This window comes from Meriones unguiculatus (assembly GCF_030254825.1).
Source record: "Meriones unguiculatus strain TT.TT164.6M chromosome 13 unlocalized genomic scaffold, Bangor_MerUng_6.1 Chr13_unordered_Contig_2907, whole genome shotgun sequence".
In the NCBI taxonomy this organism is placed as follows: Eukaryota; Metazoa; Chordata; class Mammalia; order Rodentia; family Muridae; genus Meriones; species Meriones unguiculatus.
Window position 1 is genome coordinate 179287 of NW_026843582.1, and position 16082 is coordinate 195368.

The 16082-nt window shown below is 51.0% G+C and overlaps 1 long non-coding RNA gene across 1 annotated transcript; it reads right to left on the reverse strand.

Annotated features, from left to right (window-relative positions):
* Positions 1-14058: 14058 nt before the first annotated feature.
* On the reverse strand, positions 14059-15677 carry LOC132650566 (uncharacterized). The gene is made up of 2 exons (XR_009588867.1): positions 14898-15677; positions 14059-14642 (listed from the first exon to the last, which is right to left on the reverse strand). It is a non-coding gene; the product is annotated as an uncharacterized LOC132650566 (long non-coding RNA).
* Positions 15678-16082: the final 405 nt, after the last annotated feature.

Genomic DNA, 16082 nt, shown 5'->3' on the forward strand with positions numbered 1-16082 from the left:
AGGAAGGAGGAAGGAAGAAAGGAGGGAAGAATGGAAGGAAGGAGGGAAGGAAGAAGGGAAGGAAGGAAGGAAGGAAAATAGGAAGGAAGGAAGAAAAAGGAAAGGATGGAAGGAAAAGGGAAGGAAGGAGGAAGGAAGAAAGGAGGGAAGAATGGAAGGAAGGAGGGAAGGGAGGAACCCCTTGACCATTTATGGTCAAGGACCTTAACCGTCCATGTCCTGCGACCTCGACTCTTTCTTGCCCCTTTGCCCACGATGCCCCCTGCAGCGACTTTTCTTTTGGCCATTAATTATCTTAGTTGGATAGTGACTCCGCTGCCACCACACGACGCTGAAGAACGCAGCGAGACCCCCGTGACCCATTGACCCAAACGAAGAGAAGCCGGGACCGGAAGCAGGAAAGCCACCGAAGGCCGAGAAAAACCAGCCACTACCTCGGTTGCCACTTCCTGGGGGACCCCTTCGCTTCCCCCAAAAAGTCATCGAACGGGTTTCCAAAGAAATCAAATGACCATGGGTCCCTTCCTCCAAAAAGAAAAGAAAAAAAGAAAAAAAAATTCTTTTTTTCTGCTTCTTTCCCTCCCTCCTTCCTTCCATCCTTCCTTTCTTCTCTCCTTCCTTCCCTCCTTCCTTCCATTCTTCCCTCCTTTCTTCCTTCCTCCTTCCTTCCCTTTTTCCTTCCATCCTGTCCTTTTTTCTTCCTTCCTTCCTATTTTCCTTCCTTCCTTCCTTCCTTCCTTCCTTCCTTCCTTCCTTCCCTCCCTCCTTCCCTTCCTCCTTCCCTCCTTTCCTATTTTCCATTCTTCCTTTCCTCGTTCCTTCCTTCTTTTCCTTTCTTGCTTTCCTCCTTCATTTCTTCCCTCCTCCCTTCCCTGTCTCTTTCTTTCTTTCCTTCCCTTATTCCTTCCTTTTCTCCTTCCCTCTTTCCCCTTCCTTCCTTCCATCCTTCCTTCTTTTCTTCTTTTCCTCCCTCCTTCCTTTCTTTGTTCCTCCCTTCCCTTTCTCCTCTCTTCCCTCCTTCCCTATTTTCCTTTCTTCCTTCCCTCCTTCCTTCCTTCTTTCTCTCCTTTCTTCTTTCCCTCCTTCCTTCCCTCCCTCCCTTTTTCCTTCCTTCCCTCCTTTTCTCCCTCCCTACTTTCTTCTTTTCCTCCTTCCTCCTTTCATTCTTCCCTCCTTCTTTACCTCCTTCCTTCCTTTTTTTCCTTTCTTCCTTCCCTCCTTCCCTCCTTTTATCCTTTCTTTCCTTTTTCCTTCCTTCTCTCCTTCCCTCCTTCATTCCCTGCATTCCTCCTTCCTTCCCTTCCTTCTTCCTTCCCTCCTTTTCTTTCTTTCTTTCCTCCTTCCTTACTTCCCTCTTTCCTTCTCTACTTTCCTCCTTCCATCCCCTTCCCTTCTTCCTTCCTTCTTTCCTTCCATCCTTCCTTTCTTCCCTCCTTACCTCCCTCCCTTCCTCCTTCCTTCCCTTCTTCCCTCCCTACTTCCTTCCTTTCCTCCTTCATTCTTTCTTTTTCCTTCCTTCCTCCTTTCTTCCCTCCATCTTTCCTTCCTTTCTTCCTGCTTCCTTTTTCCTTTCCTCCTTCCCTATTTTCCTTTCTTTTTCTTTTCCTTCCTTCTCTCACTCCTTCCTACCTTTTCTCCTTCCTTCTCTCCCTACTTCCTTCCTCCCTTCCCTCTCTCCTTCCTTCCTTCCATCCATACTTGCTTCCTTCTGTTTTTCCTTCCTTCTTCCCACCCTCCGTCTCTCCTTCCCTCCCTCCCTTCTTCCTTCCCTCTTTCCTTCCTTCCCTCCTTCCTTCTTTTCTTTTTTCCTTCATTCCCTCCTTCCTTTCTTCCTCCTACTTTCCCTCCTTTCTTTTTTCTCCTTCGTTCTCTCCCTCCTTCCTTCCTTCTGTCTTTCCTTCCTTTCTTCCTCCTTCCTTCCCTTTTTCCCTATTTTCCTTTCTTTCTTCTCTCTTTCCTTCCCTTCCTCCTTCCTTTTCTCCCTCCCTCCTTCTCTCCTTCCTTCCTTCCCACCCTTCTTCCCTCCTTCCTCCTTCTTTCCTTCTCTTTTCTTCCTTCCCTGCTTCCTCCCATCCTTCCCTCCTTCCTTCCTTCCTTCCTCCTTCCTTCCCTTTTTCTTTCATCCTTTCCTTCCTTCTTTCCTTCCTACTTTCCTCCCTTCCTTCCTTCATTTCCTTTCTCCTTCCTTCCCTCCTTTTCTGTTTTTCTTTCTTCCTGTCTCCTTGTTTTCTGCCCTCCCTCCCTATTTTCCTTTCCTTCTTTCCTCCATTTCTTCTCTCCTTCCTTCTCTCCTTTCTTCCCTCCTTCCTTATTTGCCTTTCTTTCTTTCCTGCTTTTTTCCCTCCCTCCTTCCTTCCCTCCTTCCTTCCTTTCTTCCTTCCCTCCCTTATTCCCTCCTCATTTCTTCCTTTCTTTCCTCCCTCCTTTCTTCCATCCCTCCTTTTTCCCTTCCCTCCTTCCTTCCCTCCCTCCTTCCTTGCTTCCCTCCTTTCTTCCTCTTTGTTTCCCTCCTTCCCTATTTGCCTGTCTTATTTTCCTGCTTCTTTCCCTCCCTTCTTCTTTCCTTTCTTCCTTCCCTCCCTTATTCCCTCCTCATTCCTTCCTTCCTTCCATCCATCCTTGCTTCCTTCTGTTTTTCTTTCCTTCCCTCCATCCTTCCTTCTTTCCTTCTCCCTTCTCTCCTTCCTTCCAATCTTCCTTCCTTTCTCCTTGATTCCCTCCTTACTTCCTTCCATTCTTTCCCTCCTTCTTCCTTCTTCTTTCCTTACTTCCCTCCTTCCTTCCTTCCCTCTTTTCTTCCTTCCTTCCCTCCTGACTTACTTCCCCACCCCCTCCTCCCCTCTTTCCATCCTTCCTTCCCTCACTCTTTCCTTTCCTCCTTTCATCCTTGCTCCTTCCTTCCCTCCATCTTTCTATCCTTCCTTCTTGCTTCCCTCCTTTCTTCCTTCCTTTCCAAATTCCTTCCTTCCCTTCTTCCTTCTTTCCCTCCTTCTTGACTTCCTCCTTCCTTCTGTCCTTCCATTCCTTCTTCCTTCCCTGCTTCCTTCCTTCCCAACTTCCCTCCTTCCATCCTTCTGTCCTTCCTTCCTCCTTTCCTCCTTCATTCCCTCCTTCTTTCCTTCATCTTTCTTTTCTCCTTCCTTCCCTTTTTTGCTGTTTGGCTTTCTTCCTTTCCTCCTTCTTTCTCTCCCTCCTTCTGTCCTTCCTTCCATCCCTCCTATATTCCTTCCCATCTCCTTTCTTCCATCCTTCCGTCCTTCCTTCCTCCTTCCTTCCCTTGCCTTCATCTTCCTTTCCTCCTTCCTTCCTTGCTCCTTCCTTTACTCCATCTTTCATTCCTTCCTTCTTGCTTCCCTCCTTCCTTCTCTTTTTCTTTTTCCCTCCTTTCTTCCTTCCTTCCTCCTTCCTATCTTGTCTTTTCTTCCTTTCTTGCTCCTTCCTTCCTCCTTCCCTCCCTCCCTATTTTCCTTTCTTTCTCCTCTCCTTCCTTCCCTCGCTCCTTCCCTCCTTTTGTCGCTCCTTCCTTCCCTCCTTCCCTCTTTCCCACCCTGCTTCTCTCCTTCCCTCCCTCCATTCTTCCTTCCCTCTTTCCTTCCCTCCCTCCCTCCTTCCTTCCCTTCTTTCCCTCTTCCTCCTTCCTTCCATTCTCCCTTCCTTCCTTTCATCCTTCCTTCATTCCTTCCTTCACTCCTTCCCTCCCTTCTTCCTTCCCTCCTTCCTTCCTTCTCTCCCTCCTTCCTTTCCACCATCCTTCTCTTCTTCCCTTCCTCTTTGCTTCCTTCCCTCCTTCCTTCCTTCCATCCTTTCCTCCTTCCCTCCCTACTTCTTTCCTTCTTCTTTCTTTCCCTCCTTTCTTCCTTCCTTCCCTCTGTCTTTCCTTCCTTCCTTTCTCCTTCCTTCGTCCTTCCTTCCCTCCTTCCCTATTTTTCTTTCTTTCTCTCTTTTTTCTTCTTTCCCTTTATCCTTCCTTTCCTCCTCCCTTTCCTCCCTCCTTCCTTCCTTCACTCCTTCCCTCTTTCCTTCCCTTCTGCCTTTCCTTTTTCCTTCCTTCGCTCCTTCCTTCCATCCTTCCCTCCTTCCTTCCTTCCCTCTGTCTTTTCTTCTTTCATTCTTGCTTCCCTCCTTCCATCCCTTCTTCCTCCGTACTTCCTTCCCTCCCTCCTTCCTTCCTTCGCTCCTTCCTTCCCCTTCCCTCCTTCCCTCCTTCCTTCCTCCTTCCTTCAATCCTTCCTTCCTTCCCTTCTTCCTTCCTTTCCCTTTGCTTTTATCCTTCCCTCCTTTCTTCCATACTTCCATCCTTCCTTCCTTTCCTCCTTCCTTCCTTGCTCCTTTCTTCCTTCTGTCTTTCCTTCCTTCCTTCTTGCTTCCCTCCTTCCTTCCTTTCTTCCCTTCCTTCCTTCTCTATTTGCCTTTCTTCCTTTCCTCCTTCTTTCCTCCCTCCTTTCTTCTGTTCTTCCTTACTACTGTCCTTCCTTCCCTCCTTCCTTCCATCCATTCCTCCTTCCTTCCTTCCCTCCTACTTTCCATTTTTCCCTCTTTCCTTCCTCCTTCCTTCCTTCTTTACTTCCTTCCTCCTTTCTTTCCTCCATCTTTCCTTCCTTCTTCCTTCATTCCTCCTTCCTTCCCTCTTTGCCTATTTTCATTTCTTTCTTCTCTCCATCCTTCCCTACCTACTTCCTTCCTTTTCTCCCTCCTTCCTTCCCTCTCTCCTTTCTTCCCTCCCTTCTTCTCTCTTTCCTTCCTTCCCTCCCTCCATCCTTCCTCCCTTCCTTTCCTCCCTCCTTCCTTCCCTCTCTCGTTCTCTCTTCCCTCCTTCCTTCCCTTCCTACTTTTTTCTTCCCTCCCTCCTTCCTTCCCTTTCCTGCCTTCCCTCCTTCCTTCCTCCTTCCCTCTTCCTTCTTTCCCTCCTTCCTTCTGTTCTTTCTTCCCTCCCTCCTTCCTTTGCTTCTTCCTTCCCCTTCATTCCTTCCCTCATTCCTTCCATCCTTCTTTACTCCTTCCTTCCCTCCTTCCTTCCATTCTTTCCCTCCTTCCTTCCTTCTGTCCTTTCTCCCCTCCTTCCCTCCCTCCTTTTTTCTTTCACTTCTTCCTTCCCTTCTTCCTACCTGCCCTCCTTCCTTCCATCCTTCCCTCTTTCCTTCCTTCCTTCCTTCCTTCACTCCTTCCTTCCTTCCCTCCTTCCCTATTCCTTCCTTCTCTACCTCCTTCCTTGCTTCCCTTCTTCCTTCTCTCCCTCTTTCCCTATTTTCCTTTCTTCCTTCTTTCCCTCTCTCCATCCTTTCTTCCTCCTTCCTTCTCTCCTTCCTTCCCTCTCTCCCTCCTACTTTCTTCCCTCTTTCCTTCCTTCCAACCTTCCTTCCTTCTTTCATCTTTCCATCCTTCCTCCCTTCCTCCTTTCTTTCCTCCCTCCTTTCTTCCTCTTCCCCCTTCTTTCTCTCCCTCCTTCTTTCCTGATTCCTTCCCTCCTTCCTTTTTTTCCTCCTTTCTCCCTTCTCTCCTTCCTCAGTACTTTCTACCCTCCCTCCTTCCTTTGGTCCTTTCTTCCCCCTTCCTTCCATCCTTCCAACCCTCCTTCCTTCCAATCCAGCTTCCATCCTTCCTTCGTTCCTCCATCTTTCCCTCCTTCCTTCCTTCCATTCTTTCCCTCTTTCCTCCTTCCTTCCCTATTTGCCTTCTTCCTTTCCTCCTTCTTTCACTTTCTCTTTCCTTCCCTTCTTCCTTCCTTCCTTCCTTTCTTTCTTCTTTCCTTCCTTCCTTCCTTCCACCCTTCCTTTCTTCCCACCTTCTCTCCTTTCTTCCTCCATCCTTCCTCCTTCCTTCCCTCCTTCCCTATTTTCCTTTCTTCCTACCCTCCTTCCTTCCTTCCTCATTCCTTCCCTCCTTTCTTCTTTCCCTGGTTCCTTCCCTCCCTCCTTCCTTCCTTTGTTCCTTTCTTAAGTTCTTCCTCCTTCCTTTGTTCCCTCCTTTCCTTCTTCCTTCCCTCACTTCTTCCTTCCCTCCTTTCTTTCCTTTCTTCCTCCTTCCTTCCCTCCCTCCGTATTTTCCTGTCTTCCTACCCTCCTTCCTTCTTTCCTTCCTCATTCCTTTCCTCCTTTCTTCTTTCCCTGGTTTCTTCCCTCCTTCCTTACCTTCTTACTCCTTCCTTCCCTCCTTCCTTCCTCCTTCCTTCGTTCCTTCCTTCCCCATTTGCCTTTCTTCCTTTCCTCCTTCTTTCCTTCCCTCCTTCCTTCCGTCCATCCTTCCTTCATTCCCTTCTTCCTTCCCTATTTTCTTCCTCCCTCCCTCCCTCGTTCCTTGCTTCCCTCCTTTCTTCTCTCTCCCTTTTCCTATTTTCCTTTCTTCTTTCTTTCCCTCCTTCCTTCTCTTCTTCCTCCTTTCTTTCCTTCTTTCTTCCCTCCCTCCTTCCTTCCTTCCTTCCTTCTCTCCCTCCTTCCTTCCATCCATCCTTCCTTCTTTCCTTCCTTTTTCCCTCCTTTCTTTCTTCCTTCCTTCCCTCCTTCCTTCCCTCCTACCTTCTATCCTTTTCTTCCTTCCTCCTATGTTCCTTCCTTTCTTCCTTCCAGCCTTCTTTCCTGCCTTTCTTCCTCCTTCCTTCCCTCCTTCCCTATTTTCTTTTCTTCCTACCCTCCTTCCTCCCTTCCTTCTTCCTTCCCTCCTTTCTTCTTTTCCTTCTTCCTTCCATCCCTTCCTCCCTCCCTTCTTTTTTCCTTCTTCCTTCTTTCATTCCCTCCTTCCCTCTCTCCCTCCTTTCTTCCCACCTTCATTACTTTTTTCCTACTTCCTTTCTTCCCTCTTTTATTCCTTCTTCCTTCTCTCCCTCCTTACTTCCTTTTCTCCCTTTTTCCTTCCCTTCTTTTTCCTTCCTTTCTTCCTTTTTTTTCTATTTTCCTTTCTTCCTTCCCTCCATCCTTCCTTCCCTCCTTCCTTCCTCCTTCCTTCCCTTCCTCCTTTCTTCCCTTCCTCCTTGCTTCCATCCTTCATTTCTTCCATCCTTCCTTCCTCCTTGCTTTCCTCCTTCTTTCCTTCCATTCTTTCCCTCCTTCCTCCTTCCTTCCCTCCTTCTTCCTTCCTTCTTCCTCCCTATTTGCCTTTCTTTCCTCCTTCTTTCCCTTCCTCCTTCCTTCAGTCTTTCCTTCCTTCCTTCCCTCCTTCCTTCCTTCCCTCTTTCCTTACTTCTTTCCTTCCTTACCTTCTTCCTTGCTTCCCTCCTTCCTTCTCTCCCTCTTTCCCTATTTTCCTTTCTTCTTTCTTTCCCTCCTTCCTTCTCTTCTTTCTTCTTTTTTCCCTCCTTTCTTCCCTCCCTCTCTCCTCCTTCCTTCCCTCCTTCCTTCTTTTTTTATCCTTTCTTCCTTCCTTTCTTCCTTCCTTCCTTCGTCCTTCCTTCTCTCCCTCCTCCTTCCCTCCTTTCTTCCTTCCGTCCATCCTTTTTCTTTCCCTCCTTCCTTTTTTCCCTCCTTCTTTCATTCTCCCTTCCCTCTCTCCTTCCTTCCTTGTTTCCCTCCTTCCTTCTTTCCTTCCTTCCTTCCTTCCTTCCTTCCTTCCTTCCTTCTTTTTCCATCCTTGCTTCCTTATATTTTTCTTCCTTTCCTCCCTCCTTCCTTCCCTCCTTCGTTCTTTCTTCCTTCCCTCCCTTTTTCCTTCCTTCCTTCCTTCCATCCTTCTTTCCTTCCTTCCATCCTTCCTTCCTCTTTTCGTTCCTCCTTCCTTCCCTCCTTCCCTATTTTCCTTCCTTCTTTCCTTCCTTTCTTCCTTCCTTCCTTTCTTGCTTCCTCATTCCTTCCCTCCTTTCTTCTTTCCCTGCTTCCTTCCCTCCCTTCCTCCCTTTTTTCTTTTTCATTCCCCCTTCCCTTCCTCTTTTTCCTTCCTTTCCACCTTCCTTACTTTCTTCCTCCTTCCTTCCATCCTTCTTTTCTTCCCTCCTTCTTTCCTTCTTCCTTCCCTCCCTCCTTCCTTCTTTCCTTTTTTTCCTCCTTTTGTTCCTCCTTCCTTTTCTCCTTCCCTATTTTCCTTTCTTCGTTTCCTTCTTCCTTCCTTCCCTCCATTCTTCCTTCCTTCCTCCTTCCTTCCTCGTGTCCATCCTTCCTTCCTCCTTGCTTCCCTCCTTTCTTTCTTTCTTTCTTTCTTTCTTTCTTTCTTCCTTCTTCCTTCCTTCAATCCTCCTCCCTTCCCTTCTTCATTCCTTCCCTCTTTGCTTTCTTCCCTCCTTCCTTACTTCCCAACTTCCCTCCTTCCTACCATACTTCCATCCTTCCTGCTTCCTTCCCTCCATCCTTCCTTCCTCCTTCCTTCCTTGCTCCTTTCTTTCCTTTGTCTTTCCTTCCTTCCTTCTTGCTTCCCTCCTATCTGAGGAGATAGTGGGGAGACGAGCTGGTGGGGGAGAGGAGCTGGTGGGGGAGAGGAGACGAAGGGGGAGATGGTGGGGGAGAGGAGATGGAGGGAGAGAGAAGATGGTAGGGGAGAGGAGATGAAGGGGAGAGGAGCTGGTGGGGGAGAGGAGACGAAGGGGGAGATGGTGGGGGAGAGGAGATGGTGGGGGAGAGGAGATGGAGGGGAGAGGAGATGGAGGGGAGAGGAGATGGTGGGGGAGAGGAGATGATGGGGAGAGCAGATAAAGAGAAGATGGGGAGAGGAGATGGAGGGAGAGGAGATGGGGAGAAGAGATGGAGGGGAGAGGAGTTGGGGGAGGAGATGGAAAAGTGGAGATGGTGGGGGAGAGGAGATGAGGGAGTAGAGATGGGGAGAGGTGATGGAGGGGGACAGGAGATGGTGGGGGAGAGGAGATTGTGGGGGAGAGAAGATGCTTGTTAGAGGTGATGGTGGAGAAGAGATGAGAAGAGGAGTTGGAGGAGAGGAAATGGTGGAGTAGAGGAGATGGAAAGAAGAGGAGATGAGGGAGAAGAGCTGGGGGAGAGGAGATGATGGGGAAAGGAGATGGTGAAGGAGATGGTGGGGAGAGGAGATGGTGAAGGAGATGGTGGGGAGAAGAGATGATGGGGAGAAGAGATGGGGAGAGGAAATGGTGGAGGAGAGATGAAGGAGAAGATATGAGGAGAGGAGATGAAGAGAGGAGATGGTGGGGAGAGGAGATGGAGGGGGAGAGATGAAGGAGAAGATATGAGGAGAGAAGATGAAGAGAGGAGATGGTGGGGGAGAGGAGATGAAGGGGGAGATGGTGGGGGAGAGGAGATGATGGGGAGAGGAGATGGTGTGGGGAGAGAAGATGGAAGGGGAGAGGAGATGGAGGGGAGAGGAGATGGAGGGGGAGAGGAGATGGAGGAGAACATATAAGGAGAGGAGATGGTGGAGAAGAGACGATGCGGAGAAGAGATGGGGAGAGGAGATGGGGGAGGAGAGGAGTTGGAGGAGAAGAGATGAGAAGAGGAGTTGGAGGAGAGGAGATGGTGGAGTAGAGGAGATGGAAAGGAGAGGAGATGAGGGAGAAGAGCTTGGGGAGAGGAGATGATGGGGAGAGGAGATGGTGAAGGAGATGGTGGGGAGAGATGAGAGAGGAGATGGTGGGAGAGAGGAGATGATGGGGAGAGGAGATGGTGGGGGAGGGGAGATGGTGGGGGAGAGGAGATGGAGGATTGGAGATGGAAGTGGAGATGGGGAGAGGAGATGGGGAGAGGAGATGGAGAGGAGATGGGGAGAGGAGATGGAGGATAGGAGATGGGGAGATGAGATAGGGAGACGAGATGGGGAGACGAGATGGAGGGGAGAGGAGTAGGGGAGGAGATGGAGGAGTGGAGATGGTGGGGGAGAGGAGATGAGATAGAAGAGATGGTTAGAGGAGATGGGGAGAGGTGATGGAGGAGAGGAGATGGTGGAGGAGAGATGAAGGAGAAAATATGAGGAGAGGAGATGAAGAGAGGAGGTGGAGGGGGAGAGGAAATGAAGGGGAGATGGTGGTGGAGAAGAGATGATGGGGAGAGGAGATGGTGGGGAGAGGAGATGGTGGGGAGATGAGATGAGATGGTGGGGAGAGGAGATGGTGGGGGAGAGGAGATGGTGGGGGAGAGGAGATGATGGGGAGAGGAGATGGTGGGGGAGAGGAGATGATGGGGAGAGGAGATGGTGGGGGAGAGGAGATGGTGGGGAGAGGAGATGGTGGGGGAGAGGAGATGGTGGGGAGAGTAGAGGGGGAGAGGAGATGGTGGGGGAGAGGAGATGGTGGGGAGAGGAGATGGTGGGGAGAGGAGATGGTGGGGAGAGGAGATGGTGGGGAGATGAGAGGAGATGGTGGGGAGAGGAGATGGTGGGGGAGAGGAGATGGTGGGGGAGAGGAGATGATGGGGAGAGGAGATGGTGGGGAGATGAGACGAGATGGTGGGGAGAGGGAGATGGTGGGGGAGAGGAGATGGTGGGGGAGAGTAGAGGGGGAGAGGAGATGGTGGGGGAGAGGAGATGGTGGGGGAGAGGAGATGGTGGGGGAGAGGAGATGGTGGGGGAGAGGAGATGATGGGGAGAGGAGATGGTGGGGAGATGAGAGGAGATGGTGGGGAGAGGAGATGGTGGGGGAGAGGAGATGGTGGGGGAGAGGAGATGGTGGGGAGAGGAGATGGTGGGGGAGAGGAGATGGTGGGGGAGAGTAGAGGGGAGAGGAGATGGTGGGGGAGAGGAGATGGTGGGGGAGAGGAGATGGTGGGGAGAGGAGATGGTGGGGGAGAGGAGATGGTGGGGGAGAGTAGAGGGGGAGAGGAGATGGTGGGGGAGAGGAGATGGTGGGGGAGAGGAGATGGTGGGGGAGAGGAGATGGTGGGGAGAGGAGATGATGGGGAGAGGAGATGGTGGGGAGATGAGAGGAGATGGTGGGGAGAGGAGATGGTGGGGGAGAGGAGATGGTGGGGGAGAGGAGATGGTGGGGGAGAGGAGAATGAGGGGAGAGGAGATGGGGAGAGGAGATGGTGAAGGACATGGTGGGGAGAGGAGATGGAAGAGAGGAGATGGTGGGGGAGAGGAAATGATGGGGGAAAAGTGAAGGTGAGGTCCAGTCCTGGAAAGACAGAGAGGCAGGGTGAGTGCCAAAGGGAAGGAGAGGACACAGGACCCGGGAACTACATCCAGAAACACATACACCTATGTAGACACATACACCCTCCTCTTTCTCCTTCTTCTCCTCCTTCTCCTCCCCCTCCTCCTTCTCTTCCTCCTCCTCCTCCTTCTTCTCCTCCTCTTTCTCCTTCTCCTCCTCCTTCTCTTCCTCCTCCTCCTCCTTCTTCTCCTCCTCTTTCTCCTTCTCCTCCTCCTCCTCTTCCTCCTCCTTCTTCTCCTCATCCTTTTCCTTCTCTTCCTCTTCCTTTTTCTCCTCCTCCTTTTCTTCCTCCTCCTCCTTCTTCTTTCTTCCTCCTCCTCTTCCTCATCCTTCTTCTCCTCCTCTTCCTCATTCTCCTCCTCCTTTTCCTCCTCCTCCCCCTCCCCTTCTCCTCATCCTCCTTCTGCTCCTCTTCATTCTCCTCCTCCTTCTCCTCCTCCTCCTTCTCCTCCTCCTTCTCCTCCTCCTCCTTTTCCTCCTCCTCCTCCTTCTCTTCCTCCTCTTCCTCCTCCTTCTCCTCCTCCTTTTCCTTCTCCTTTTCTTCTTCCTCCTCCTTCTTCTCCTTCTTTTCTCCTCCTTCTCCTCTTTCTCATCCTTCTCCTCCTCTTCCTCATTCTCCTCCCTTTCCTCCTCTTTTTCCTCCTCCTCCCCTTCTCCTCATCCACCTTCTCTTCCTCCTCCTCCTTCTCCTTTTTTCCTCCTCCTCCTTCTCCTCCTCCTTTTCCTCCCTCTCCCCATTCTCCTCATCCTTGTCCTCCTCTTTCTCCTCCTTCTCTTCCTCCTCCTACTTCTTCTTTTCCTCTTCCTCCTCCTTTTCCTCCTCCTTCTTCTCCTCCTCCTTCTCCTCCTCTTCCTCCTCCTCTTTCTCCTCCTTCTCTTCCTCCTCCTCCTTCTCTTCTTCTTCCTCCTCCTTTTCCTCCTCCTTCTTCTCCTCCTCCTTCTCCTCCTCTTCCTCCTCCTCCTTAATCTCCTCCTCTTCCTCCTCCTCTTTCTCCTCCTTCTCTTCCTCCTCCTCCTTCTCCTTCTTTTCCTCTTCCTCCTCCTTTTCCTCCTCCTTCTTCTCCTCCTCCTTCTCCTCCTTCTCCCCCTTTTCCTCCTCTTCCTCCTACTTCTTCGTCTTCTCCTCCTCTTCCTTCTCCTCCTCCTTCTCACGCAAGGAAAGCAGTGTGAGCAAGAGAAAAAAATCTTAAAGCAGGACTAAGTCTGTCTCTTCATTCTCCAACATGTCTTTTGTCTATATATCTATCATCTATCTATCATCTATCTATCATCTATCTATCATCTATCATCTATCTATCATCTATCTATCATCTATCTATCATCTATCTATCATCTATCATCTATCTATCTATCATCTATCTATCATCTATCTATCATCTATCTATCATCTATCATCTATCTATCATCTATCATCTATCTATCATCTATCATCTATCTATCATCTATCTATCATCTATCTATCATCTATCATCTATCTATCATCTATCTATCATCTATCTATCATCTATCTATCATCTATCTATCATCTATCATCTATCTATCATCTATCTATCATCTATCTATCATCTATCTATTTATCATCTATCAATCATCTATCATTTATCTATCATCTATCTATCATCTATCTATCATCTATCATCTATCATCTATCTATCATCTATCTATCATCTATCTATCATCTATCATCTATCTATCATTTATCTATCATCTATCTATCATCTATCATCTATCTATCATCTATCATCTATCTATCATCTATCTGTCATCTATCATCTATCTATCATCTATCATCTATCTATCATCTATCTATCATCTATCTATCATCTATCTATCATCTATCTATCATCTATCTATCATCTATCTATCATCTATCTATCATCTATCATCTATCATCTATCTATCATCTATCTATCTATCATCTATCAATCATCTATCTATCATCTATCTATCATCTATCATCTATCTATCATCTATCTATCATCTATCTATCATCTATCTATAATCTATCATCTATCTATCATCTATCTATCATCTATCATCTATCTATCATCTATCATCTATCTATCATCTATCATCTATCATCTATCTATCATCTATCTATCATCTATCTATCATCTATCTATCATCTATCTATCTATCATCTATCATCTATCTATCATCTATCATCTATCATCTATCTATCATCTATCTATCTATCTATCATCTATCTATCATCTATCTATCATCTATCTATCATCTATCATCTATCTATCATCTATCTATCATCTATCTATCATCTATCTATCATCTATCATCTATCTATCATCTATCTATCTATCTATCATCTATCTATCATCTATCTATCATCTATCTATCATCTATCATCTATCTATCATCTATCTATCATCTATCTATCCTCCATCTATCTTTAGTTTTGTCGTGCCTGGCTGAAAGCTCCAGATCTTAACTGTCCTATTCCAGGAGTTCTGACAACTCCAGGCAATGCCCCCTCCCGACCTAAAACCTTTAGCAGGATAAAGGACAGGACGGGACGGGACAGGACAGGGCAGGGCAGGACAGGACAGGGCAGGGCAGGACAGGACAGGACAGGACAGGACAGGGCAGGACAGGGCAGGACAGGGCAGGACAGGGCAGGACAGGACAGGACAGAACTGTACAGGGCGGGACGGGACGGGACAGGACAGGGCAGGACAGGTCGGGACAGGACGGGACGGGACGGGTCGGGACAGGACGGGACAGGACGACAGGACAGGACAGGACGGGACAGGACGACAGGACGGGTCGGGACAGAACGGGACAGGACGACAGGGCGGGACGGGACGGGACAGGACAGGGCAGGACAGGACAGGACAGAACTGGACAGGACGGGACAGGGCGGGACAGGACAGGACTGGACAGAAAAAAGTTTCTCTCAGGCGCAGAGAGGGATGGATAAAAATGAAATGAAATAAAATAAAACAAAATGTTAATTTTTTACTGTTTTTGTTTTTTATTATTTTTTATTTTTTAATTATATTTATTCATGCATTCATGCATGCATTCATTCATGCATTCATTCATGCATGCATGCATTCATTCATTTATTTTACATTTGAAGAGCGGGTTCCCCTCCCCCGCTGCCATGGCAACGGTGCGGGATGCGAACTAACGGACTCCGGGGAGCGAAGGGGGCGGGGACAGCCCTGGACCCCCCAAGATCCCAGGAACCCGCGTGAGGGTGAGCAGCCCCGGTCCCCAACCCTCCAGCAACCACCTTGAGAGATGCTCGCCCGGTGGGGGAGGCGGGAGGAGCCGCGGGGCATCATGGGTCTTGTAGTTCGTGGCCTCCCAGGGCTAGCTCGCCTCAAACGGGCGGATCTTCCGAAATGAACTACAAATCCCAGAATGCCGAGAGGCGGCGACGGACGATTGCAGGCCCCGCGGCTCTGGGCGCCCGCCGCGCGGCCTCATGGTCCATGTAGTTCGCAGCCTCCCCTGGCCCGCTTGCCTGAAACGGGTGGCTCGCCGGGAGCGAACTACAAATCCCAGCAGGCCCCGGCGCAGAGAAGGACTGAGGAAACGGGAGCGGGGATCCTGAGGGCGTTATGGCGGCTTCTCCCCCGCAGTCGTCCTGAGTCGGGGCGGTGTCCATGGGGCGGGGGAAGGGCCCCCGGTCCCCCTCCCATCACCCCGCTCCCCATCGCCTCCTCACGGAGCCCCCTCCCACCGCCAGGGATGCTCGCTCCGCGGGAGAAGCAGAGGAGCCGCGGGACATTATGGGTCTTGTAGTTTTGGGCCTCCCCGGGCTCGCTCGCCTAAAACGGGCGGATCTCCCGAAGTCAACTACAAATCCCAGTATGCCCGAGGGGCGGCGACGGTCGCTTACTTGCCCCGCAGCTCTGGGCGCCCGCCGCGTTGCATCATGGGTGTTGTAGTTCGCGGCCTTCCCTGGCCTACTTGCCTCAAACGGGCGGCTCGCCGGGAGGGAACTACAAATCCCAGCAGCCCCGGGCGCAGCGACGGACTGAGGTAACGGGAGCGGGGATCCTGAGGGCGTTATGGCTGCTTCTCCCCCGCAGTCACCCCGAGTCCGGGCGGTGTCCGTGCGGCGGGGGAAGGGCCCCCGATCCCCCTCCTCACCCCGCTCCCCATCGCCTCCTCGCGGAGCCCCCTCTTTCCGCTAGGGACGCTCGCTCCGCGGGAGAAGCGGGAGGAGCCGCGGCGATTCATGGGTCTTGTAGTTCGCTGACTCCCAGGGTTCGCTTGCCTCAAACGGGCGACTCTCTGGGATTGAACTACAAATCCCAGGAAGCCCGGGGCGCAGCTACGTACCATTCATTGCTCACCCGGCGGCCTAGCGCCTCGCCGCGGTGCTTCATGGTTCTTGTAGTTCCGGGCCTCCCCGAGCTCGCTTGCCTCAAACGGGCGTCTCGCCGAGAGGGAACTACAAATCCCAGCAGCCCCCGGCGCAGGGAACGACTGAGGGAACGAGAGCGGGGACCCTGAGGGCGATATGGCGGCTTCTCACCCCCCCCCCCCGCAGTCACCCCGAGTCCGGGCGGTGTCTGCGGAGTGGGGGAAGGGCCCCCGCTCCCCCTCCTCACCTCAGCCTCACCTCGCTCCGCACCGCTTCCTCGAGGAGCCCCCTCCGCCAGGGATGCTCGCCGCGCGGAAGAAGCCGCGGGGCCTCATGGGTCTTGTAGTTCAAGGACTACCCGGGCTCGCTTGCCTCAAACGGGCGGCTCTCTGGGCTTGAACTACAAATCCCAGCGTCCCCGGGGGCGGCGGCGAGGGACGATTGCTCGCCCCGCGGCCGGCTTGCCCGCCGCCGTGCATCATGGTTCTTGTAGTTCGGGGCCTCCCCGGGCTCGCTTGCCTCAAACGGGCGGCTCTCCCGGACGAGACTACAATCCCAGCAGCCACGGGCGCAGCGAAGGACTGAGGAAGCGGGAGCGGGGACGCTGAGGGCGTTACAGTGGCTTCTGCCCACCACGTCCTCCCCATGCAGAACCATCTCTGTGGCAAGCAAGGTGGATGGGTATTTCAGCTTTTCCATCGTCTGTCTATCATC